The sequence below is a fragment of the Adiantum capillus-veneris genome, chromosome 3 (assembly GCF_014529385.1).
Source record: "Adiantum capillus-veneris isolate H3 chromosome 3, ASM1452938v2, whole genome shotgun sequence".
Classification (NCBI taxonomy): Eukaryota; Viridiplantae; Streptophyta; class Polypodiopsida; order Polypodiales; family Pteridaceae; genus Adiantum; species Adiantum capillus-veneris.
The window spans coordinates 108,615,916-108,626,883 of NC_140933.1; the positions used below are offsets into that span (position 1 = coordinate 108,615,916).

At 39.4% G+C, this 10,968-nt stretch overlaps 2 pseudogenes; one reads left to right on the forward strand and one right to left on the reverse strand.

Annotated features, from left to right (window-relative positions):
* Positions 1 to 265: 265 nt before the first annotated feature.
* Positions 266 to 1,379, reverse strand: LOC147461463 (uncharacterized; annotated as a pseudogene).
* A 3,316-nt stretch (positions 1,380 to 4,695) lies between these two features.
* On the forward strand, positions 4,696 to 8,213 carry LOC147461464 (uncharacterized; annotated as a pseudogene).
* The last annotated feature ends 2,755 nt before the right edge of the window (positions 8,214 to 10,968 follow it).

The following is a 10,968-nucleotide window of genomic DNA, read 5'->3' on the forward strand; positions in this document are numbered from 1 at the left end:
ACTTTCCAATTCACCACCAGGACGCATTTTATTAACCAAATCAACACCATTGCCAGGTCCTTGGGTTGACATTTTAAAAATGTGACATCTATCAAAGCTAGAGAACTCTAGTTGACCAGGAAAGGTCATGCTTTGAAAAAAGTCAAAAAGCAAGCGCTTCTTCAAACTAAAAATGGAATCATAGCCAGTAGTGGGTTGGCCGACCTCCTCTTGTGCTTCTTTTCTCCACCGTGACAATCTTCTTTTGTCAAGTGTAGGTGCAAGTTTAGTCACCTAAGTCCTTGTCAGAAAGCATTGCCTTAGCGGAGTTGTCTTTAAAAAGTGTTGATTGCAGTACTATTTCCTTTGCCAATTTTTGTTGGAGAGACCTTGGCCTACCCACAAAATCTTTAGATATCATGTCCTTCACTTTGACTTTAACATCCACCATTGCTTGTTTTGCAACACCCTTAGCAATGGGTGTAAGTGACAACCCATTTGTAAGTGACAACCCATGTGAAGAATCCCTCTCGTTATTCTCTTACCAGGGATCTCTGAGGGCAAGCAAAGAATGAGCTTACAAGGGCATTCAGAGACGCAAGTTGGGGGAAGATTACAATAAAAGCATTTTAGGCTTCCATAGATGCCTGTCGTGGATCCTGCGGGACAGACTTTTGACAAACGCCCTATCCAAAACTTTTCGTTCATTTCTTTTGATCTTTGCACTCCTGAACATATATTGTTTAGGCAAATCAAGTGTCCACCACATTTTTTGGATGTGACAATCCCATCAAATCCAGCGATATTGCTTGTTACTGCATTTGTCCAAACATGTCCATCAAATTTGTCATTTGCTCCTGTTGTCCTATTGTTAGGGTCTGTATATGGAAGCTCAAATATGATGTTTCCATCATATCTTTGTGGTAGCTCATCAATCTTTCTTATCTCGCGAACTAGCTCAAAGTTTGCTCTTAAAGAGTTCTTTTGTGGCAGATTTCTAAGCATCTCAACTATGCTATGTGCACTGGCAGTTTCCAAGCTAGCATTCTCTGCTGCTTTTGAACACTCTCACCTTTATCCTCCACTGCCTGCTGTATTGAACACTCTTCCTCAATTTCTATAACAGGAGATTGTCTTGATAGCTGTCTGCCATGCAAAACAAATGTTCTTCCAAATTGAATATCCAATTGAAACACATTATTCTCTCCTCTGTGAATATTTGGAACCTCAAAAGAAAGACCTTCATTCTGCTCACCAAATATTTGATGCAAACTTATTGTATGCTCTACCAATCTAAAACGTGCACTTAACTCATGGCGTGAGATCTCCACAACACTGTTTTAAGTTGAAAGCTCTATCTGTTTAGTGATGCTCTCATCTCGTATAATTGCAGTATTCATATTTGCAGAAAGTAGAAGGCAAAAGGCGAAAGTGGCAAAAGACAGTGTTAAAAAGAAAACAAGACTTGTATATATGATGGTATGAGAGTGAACAATAAAGCACAAGATATTCTGTTTTAAAGTGATGATTGGCGATATTCAATGCGGAGTATCTTACTTTAGATATGAATCAGGCATTATTATCATTTTTATTATATATCTTGTATTATCATTTTTATAGTTTCCACACTACATATATTCAATAAATTAAAAAAAAAATTCCTACACGCTGTGGTCTTCGATTGTGTGGACCTCTTGAAAACGTAGCTCTGTGTGCGATCCCTACAGCACACAATGAAACGGCGTAACCAGCAAAAACGTGAACAGGTACTCCTCTCTCTCTGTTGTTTTTGCTACCAGGTCCTGGAGGGGTTTCGGCGGCGAAACTCCTCTGTTTCTTAGCAAATCGGTTTCAGGAGCGCGTACTGGTACACCAGGTAAACCATCAAAATGTAGAGGACAAGGGTTGGGGCAGTTGGGTGCACACAGTAGTAGCAGGTTGTGCAGCTTGACTTGACCCTCGCACACAGTCCCTATCCTTGACACAGTTGGGGGAAACCCCTATCCTTGACCCTCGCACACAGTAGCAAGCTATGCAGCTCGACATGACCCTCGCACACAGTAGCAGGCTGTGCAGCTCGACATGACCCTCGCACATAGTAGCAGGCTGTGCAGCTCGACTTTCTCTTGGTCTAGACGGCCCTTCTAAAGGGGCCCCCACCCACTGAGTAAACTGTTGAATCTGGGCACGAGCATCAAAGTAGCAAACGCAAGTAGCGGTTTCCCGTGATTTTGGCCAGATAAAAACACATGACCAGATAGTTTCGGCGGCGAAACTCTAAGTGTGCAGTTGCCTTTTGCTTTCCATAGCAGGAGAATTCCAATCCTGCTACCCCCTACCCGCGTGTTAGCGACTTTTGGAATCAAGGGAATGTTGAGAAGCATCTGCACAGAGGTAGCGGGAAACATCGAATTGAGCCATTGAAGGTAAGGCCGAACAGTTGAGCAGTGCACAATTTATTGGCGGCAGCAGGGTCGATGACTAAACCGATGAACTCAAATTTATAAGAAGCCGAGCAAGAGGAGGAGGTCGGCATCGAGTTCGTGAGAGTGGAAGCAAAGGAAAGCCTTGTGTGCAAAGAGCTTGTGGCAGTAGCGTGAGCAAGCCCAAGCAGTAAGTGACTCACAACTAGCAGCAGGTCGGGCAGTTAGCTTGCAATTGAAGGCATGTGAGCCTGGACACTCAAATCGAGGCCCAGCTTGAAGGAGTCTGCAAGCCTTGAGGGATTGAGCAGGTCGAACAGAGCAGAGTGGGTTGCAGCGCTGCAAAGAAAATTGAGTGCAATTAGATTGCTCATGAAGCGATGAGCTTGAAGCAAGGGGATGAACCCAAGCAAATCGGACGTCAGAGCCGAGCAGCAGGGAAGAGAGATCTTGAGTTGAAAGCAAATCAGCGCTGGCCCGTGAGCAAGGAATTCAAAGCAAGGTCAATGACGAGTTTGGAGTAGGGCAGCGAGCAGAGCTTCTGGGGCCATTTGAAATGTCTGATCAAAATCTGACCATGAAAATTCAAAATTTGACCATGAAAATTCAGCGTGTTCCAGCACTTCAAAGCTAATGGGGACATCTTCCTTGTGCCGTGCGTAATCTTGATTCTGTTGCAAATCTGTTGATAGCCTGGCCATATTCCAAGCTCAAGAAGTCAAATTAGGAAGTTCATTAAGTTGTTGCAACCGAGGCTTCAAGATAAAAAATGAGAACTTCAAGCTTAAAATGAAGCACTTAGAGAGAGAATGAATTGCTTGCGCTCTTGAAATGAGCAGGTAGCTCTCACAATGACTGAGCAGGTGGCTGGGAGCTCTTGGGATGTTGACTGAGCAAGATTGGGTTTCGCCGGCGAAATACCTGTGAAGACGTAGATTCTAGACCAACATGAAGGATTTGTAATCATATGTATGGGACTAGCTAGCGCTTGTTCCTCGTATTGGAAGTTAATTGAGGATGCGTAAGAGCCATCAGCGGCCTTGAGTTGTTGACAAGCCGAGAGTTGTCTTCCAACCCCACCTGTGCTAAAGCTCGCCAGCACCTTGGCCTCACCCCCATACTTTGCGGTTGCCGTATTGTACAAGCTCACAAGGTCTATCACAGAGCTCTATTACCCCCACAATGTTGTGTATTGGCTTTCCACACCATCAAAAGGGGCTATAAATGCCACCCTTATTACCCCTTTGACCTTCAACTTGTTATGAGCTTCCAAATGCGTGACACAAAGGTTTGCGTCGAGACCCCATCGAAATGCTTTTGAAGTATACCACATATGGCATATATATCTCAGTCAAGCCATAAGATGAGCAAAGGTTGTTTCAACACTGCTCCATGCCAGGGGTTTCGTCGGCGAAACCCTTGTGAAAATTTAGAATGATGTATGGAAGAGAGAGCGCGCGCACGCACACACACACACACACACACACACACAATGCATGTGATGTGGGATTTTAACTGAAATGCATGTTCTTAAGTTTTGAATTTTAAATTTGGCCCATAAATAAGCATCTTGTTTTGAAGAAATTTTAAATGTATGTAAGTTTAATATTTTTGTTGATATTTGTTTATTTGTTCTTTATGAAAGGCTTCTAGTTTTGGAAAGAGGACAAAAGGTTCACCCAAAGTCATACGCAAGAAGAGGAAATCTGTTGCTAGCAACGAGGATAGCGAGAAATCAGTTGATAAAGCTGAAAATGCTCAGGCTAATCAACAAGTAGAAGACATTCATGATGATCAAGGAGATAAAGAGGCCACCAATGATAAAAATGTAGATGGGGGTATGAAGGACAATGAGAAGGTGACAGATGACCCCAGGGCAGTCACTTATCAAAAGACCCCTATATCACGTGCGTTCAAGAGGTAATTAATAATACCCAATATACATATTATACTTACACTGTGAGACTATTTAAAAAAACCCCACCCCCCTCTGTATGTATACATTTTTATACATTTTGGTCTTTTAATAATCCTCTCCGGTTAACTCACGTGATATCATAGACATTCTACAAAGTGACCGCCCCGGGAAGATGACAAAGAGGTTGAGGAGGTCATCCCACAAGCTATTATCAGGCCTCAAGGCTCCGAGTTTATAGACAGTTTAGCCCTGAATAAAGGATGTATACCCCCTATGATTCCTCTTTGTAGGTGTTTGATAAATGAGAGAGTACGAGAGATTAGAAGGGACCTTTCTCTACTTAAGAAGGTTTTTGAAGAAGAAGGGTACCTTAAGATGAAAGGTATGTTCATCTTATCCATAAATCTTCCAAATGGTTCAACTAGAGATGTTAATGAGGACATTACAAAAACTTGGGACAAGTATTGGCATATGGTTAACAAAGAGTTCGAGAATGAGCTTGAAAACAAAGATCAATGGTCCATGTTGAAGGGAAAGATGTTCTTTGTCTGGGAAGGGAATCATCGAGCGGCCTCTTTTATGGAGAGCATAAGCGAGGTCTCACGTAATGACAAGAAGAAACATGTGAGGGTTTTGGCACAATTTATTGTCCCTACCCAGCAAGAGGAGTTGATATTAATTGTTGCTCTTCAAAGATTGAACATGTAAGTCTTACTTTCATTTGTACATTTAATTTTGCTTTGTCTTTGTTTTAATGATACGTCTTGAGGTAAATTTTTTATGGTTTATTGTTTATGTAGAATGAATGAAGAAGCAATAATTAAGACCAACCTCAAAGACTACTTGTATCATACAAGTACCATTTGTTCTTTAAATGGGTCTCAAATCACTGAAATTTTTACTGAGACTGAATGAGTGTCAATGGAGAAAGCAAGGGCTCAAGAAGCACAGTCAGGAAAGACTCTTACTCAGTCTATCCTTGGTCCCATGGTTTATGTACTTAAATTTGTTAAGATTTGGTAAGATTCTAATAATCTTTTTCGTTCTTGATACATTTTATTGAAATGGTGTATGCAAAATAAATGGAAGTCTGATTTACAAGTAGCATTAAATAAGATATCTCTTACTTTGTCACAAGATGAGCGTGTGAGGGCTGACATTTAAGCAAAGAGGAATGTTGTTAAAGCTTACAATAGACGCATGACTCGGGTGAGTACTACACTCTATTAAAAGTATAATAAAAAGATTTTTTTGTTTATTTTGTTTGGTTATTGTAGAATCTATCCGTGGTGAATCCTGCTAATGGAGAAGAATGGTTTCTAATTTTATGGAGTCTTCCTTTTGAGGATGAAAATTTCAAGATTACAATAGAGAAACTCTACTCTATATCTTGTGCTACATGTTCTCAAGAGCTAAAGATAAAAATGCTAAAGCTTTTGGGAGCAGATGAAAACTTTCACCAAAGTTTTGGAATGCCTTTGGGAGATCATTTCTATATCCCTTGGTTGGCCAAGGAAGTATGGATGGATCAAGTCTTGGAGGATGCAAGAAGGCTTTTACAATAGGTTGTAGATTCCACACATGGAGCTCACAAGGTGGTTTTGCCTTTAGATGTTCACTTGGAGTCATATTTTGAAGGCATTGTTAGTAGATATAGAGGAGTACTTTTTTATGAATTTCAAAAGGAGATGAATGTGGCTACTCCACCATCAAAGCATGTGGACTTGAAAAATTCTTCCCGTCGATTGGTCTATAGGTAATTCCTATGTTATGCATTTTGCTAAGTGACTATTTTTGTATTATATAAGTTCGTTTTATTTAAGGTTTATGTAATCATATTGTTGTAGGTTCTTGATGTATCTCGTAAGAAGTAAGAAGATCACTTGCATGCCTGACATATGTAAAGCATGGACAATTATGTGTCCTCCTACATATAGTATGTACACCTCCACTATCTTCAGAGAGAACAATGATTCTGGTGGAGCCTTTCTTCTCACGGATTGGGAGCGTAAGCACTGCCCTTGGTGGATTGATATGAAGAAAAGTGAGTGTCTAGAAGAGGAGAAGGAGAATTATCTTCATCATTTGAAGGGTGAATGTAAGTCTGACTCAGGGTCATCAGGAGAGATGACTATTGAGCAAAGGAAGAAGATGGAGGAAGAGTTGAAAGCTCTCAAAGAAAAAGAAGATCAAGAAAGACAATAGCAAGGCAAGAATCGTGGAGGCCATCCACCATCAATCAAGGGTGGAATGTCAATCAAGGGTAAGTAAGTTAAATTGTTGGTGGGAACAATATGTTCTTGCTATTGTTTCTTTTGTTATGTCTTATGCTAATCATTATGGCATGGATTGATTTGAAGAAAAATGTGTTATTTTTTTGGCTATTGTTAGATACAAGAAACTTAGGAAGTTCTCATACCCAAAAGAATGTTGGAAAGGGAGCTTTGATTCATGCACCTTTGGCTAGTTTCCATTCCATTCAAAAGAAAGGAGACATAAAACAGTCAAAGGTTTGGATTTATGATTACATTGAGCTTGGCAAGGAGTTCACTGCAAGAAACTTCAAGGATGGTTTTGTGGTGATGCGAGAGTTTTTTGTTGGCTTGGGTGAACGTGAGAAGATAAGAAATGGAAAACCTAGTGCATGGAGTGTTGATCTTACTTTTATTGATCTTCCTACTGGTAAGAGAGTTTTCAATGCTATCTTGTATACACTATGCATATACTTAGCTCAAATTCTTAACACTCAAATACAATAATTTTGCTTGTAGGTGGGCTTGTTCAAGGTTTTGATGGCATTCGTGCATGGAATGAGCTAACAGATGACCATGTCAAGTTTTCATTGGTGGTTGCATCTACAGTGATGGATGACATGGGTTGGGTGCTTGTTCTTTGTCCTAGCACCGCTCTTAGTCTTGTGGAGCGCTTGGGCACACGCATAGGCCTAGAGATGAGTTTTAGGTGGATAATGGAGAGCTCTGAGCCATTTTCATCACGAACAAATAATGGGCATACACAAAAGGTAATAAAGCATCCTTCAAAAAACATGAAAAATTCTTTAAAAGAAGTTTGATACATGCAAAAATGACTTTTTTATGTGTTGTTTCCATGGCTATGATAGATGAATGTATTCTATGCTTTGGCATTTCACAAGGTAGGAAGTAATCCTTCATTTGATCATGAGAGTGCTCAAAAGGTTTGTGTGTCATTGTTTATTCTTCAATGTGATTGTTTTTGCACTAAAATTCTTAAATGTTCATGCATAGCTGCCTCATTTTCTTGTATGGTAGGTGGGGAGAGTCTTGTAACAAGATCTCTCAATGGAGATTATCAGTCACTACTTGCCATTGTCTGCTCGCACAACACGTAATGGCAAGAGTGGTGGGTGGAGAGGCATGTTAGAGAGGAGTGTTACCTATATGCTATTGTTTGTAGAGGCTTTGTGCCCTAAAATAGGTACATGTTTGGAGCTTGGTGGTGGTACAGGGCCTTTATTAAAGGCGGCTATGCACACTTCTCGTGGTTGCTTGGTCGTGGAGAGTGATCTAGAGATATGTGAGGAATACTTGTCTCCTTTTGTATAGGAGTACTATGGTGCTCCGCAGGTTGCCGAGCTGGGAGATAGTGATGATAGCAGTGATGATGTGGGGAATGATTTGGTTGTTAATGATGTGCCTTCAGACTAGTGAGTTTGCTTTATTCATTATTTTATAGCACCTAATTTTTATTTTTTATGACATTATTATCTCATTGTGATTGATAGTGAGCTACCTTGCTATGCAGAGGCAATGGCAAGGCACATGGCGACCACCTATTCATATGACCAATCACTCGTGCACGAGAGGCGAAGGCGAAGCTGTATCTTCATTGATGACCACGCAGATTTGGAGTAGTCTTCTTTAGAGTGGATCTTATTTTGCATGATCACTTAGCTTCTTTTTGGGTGTGCAAAAACTTGATTCTAGCCATGCAACTACTATTGTCTTTTAGTTTTATTGACTTCTAAACTTTGAGAAATATGTATTTGGGCAAAACATTGCCTAGACTTTTGGACTACATTAAGCTTGTTTTGTCTATGCAAACACTTGAGTATGGGCTTGCAATATGCTATTGTCATTTGGTGTAGAGCGATGTTTTCTTTGAAGCCTCATAAAGATGTTACATATATGGACATAACAAGGCCGAGACTAGTGGACAATATCGTTATTGTCAATCTTCTTGTCATTCATTGATGATTGCTCAATATTAAGATGACAGTAATAGCTAATTGTTTATTGTAAAATGTACTTTTTTCTTGTCACTCATTATTGAGTGCTCAAAGTTGGGATGACATTAGGGTCTACTTCAAAAAAATTAGAAGTATTGTCTGTGTGTGCACGGGTGCATATTTCCCCTAAAAAATGCCTCCTCCATTCTCGGCCTCTTTTTATAATATCACGCTTGACACTCGTGTAAAATTCATTCGTAATGTGTGGGTATAGCATGGGCTTCATGAACTCATGGGCTTGTAACACTAGATGTCAATTTGAAAAGACATATCTAGTTAAATTTTCATGAAAGTTGGAAACTTTTTGAAATTGTATGATTGCTTCAAAATCCTCATGTGAGGTCTCTCATAAGGAGAGAATGTTTTTTGTAAAATAGTTCGTTATACAAACAAGAATCTGGCCAATTTATTAAAGGAAAATACATGAACTTGAAATAGTGCTTAGATAGGGTTACACACACATATGCAAGGTGGAGTGGTGACCCCTTGATCCTAGTGATTAGTAAGTATATGAACGCATGAAAGTTTGTTCTGACATATACACATGCATATATATTGGATTAGTTGTACATGTGATGTCTATGAGGTTTGCTAAAAATTGTTGATTTGTCTCATCATTTCACTCTACAATTCCCTCCATGAGTTAGTCAGTCCACTTCTAAAGATGTCTAATTATGTGTATCTAAATAATTATCCACATCAAGGTGGAGCGGTGATCCCTTGATGATTTGATCATTTGATGCTAGTGATCCTTGCAAGATATAGAAATCTAAATAATGTAGAATTTTATTTTAAAAAAACATTGTTTAAGCTCATTACAAGTTAAGAAATACGCATGCACACATCCACATATATGTGTGCACACACAAACACAAACACACTTACACTCACACATAGATATATATTTTCATATAGAAACATACATAAATTGTTCACTTTTATATGTTGCTTGAGTAATTCTCTTGCTCGTGTTGCTTATGAAATTATGCTCACATGACTAACGTATTCCTACTTATGCAAGCATTTGAGATAAAAGTTTTTGGAGACTTGTGTTACTTTTTGGGCATTGAGCTTACATGCAACGGATAGACCAAGACACTCTGGGCTCCCCTTGCAATTGCTAGCCTACAATATATTTGGAAAGACTACTCTCTAAGCACGATTTGACAACCACAATCTGCTAGCTATTCCATTTATATCAAACTTTGTCTCAGTAGAGGAGCATAATGCACATTTTGAAGTGTATATGATGCAGTCCTAGGAAATGACATATATACTTCTTTTGCTCCTGCAATGTCAAATGTCAAACCATTGACCAAGTGCACTCGACCAAGTCTCCCACCATAGAAAGTGCCAAACAACTCATGTCATGGTGTGATGTGGTAAATTGCACCCTCGTCTAGCAACCAATGGGATGAAATTTCACCTTTGCCAAACATATAAACAAGAGAATGCTAGAGGTAAACATGACATCATCATCAATAGCATACTAAGCCATCTCTCTAGTATGCATCACAACTATGTCTAGATCTTGTGTACATTATTACCATTGATTCATATGTTGGAAGCAATGATGCATAATGTGTTCTGTGTGACCACAATGCCAACAACACAAGTATCAGCATGAACAATACCTTTGTCTCTCATCAGTCAACTCTACAGAATCTCTAGTATGCATTAGAACTATCTCTAGATCTCATGTACATTTTTTCCATTGCTTCATAGTCGGAAGCAATGATGCCTAATGTGCCCTATGCAAACACAATGCCACCAACACATGTATCAGCATGAAAGAGACCATTGTCTCTCATGAGTTATCTCTATAGAATCTAAAACGTCACAAATTTGATAGGTGGATGTCAAAATCAAAATTTGCATATGCATGAAAAGTGTATGGTGATAAACCCAAAATCAGAGTCTTCTCTATAAATTGAGAAAAATCTCAACCCAAAAATGCATCAAAGATGTGAAAGTGGGAGATTATCTTGACCATTACGCAACCATAACTTAATCAACCACATCAAATTGACCCTTGCATATGCATAAAATGGCTCTACAATAGGTATATAGTGTAAAATCCATAACTCAACATAAATCTACAGAGTAACCATAACTCAACAAAAATCTACAAAGTAACCATGCATAGATAAGTGCTAACACAAGATCAACAAGCATAAATATTATCACTAAACCAAGTGATCCCAATCCAAGTACAAACAACTCTCAATCGAGCATAAGCACATAACCGTTTACAACTAGTGAGCAAGCACAACACTCAAAATGCATCCCCAAAATTACATGCAATAATTTGACATTGGTAGAAAAGATATGCTTAGAACCTATAAAGCTAGAACTTATGGTTGATGTGTACCTATAGGCAC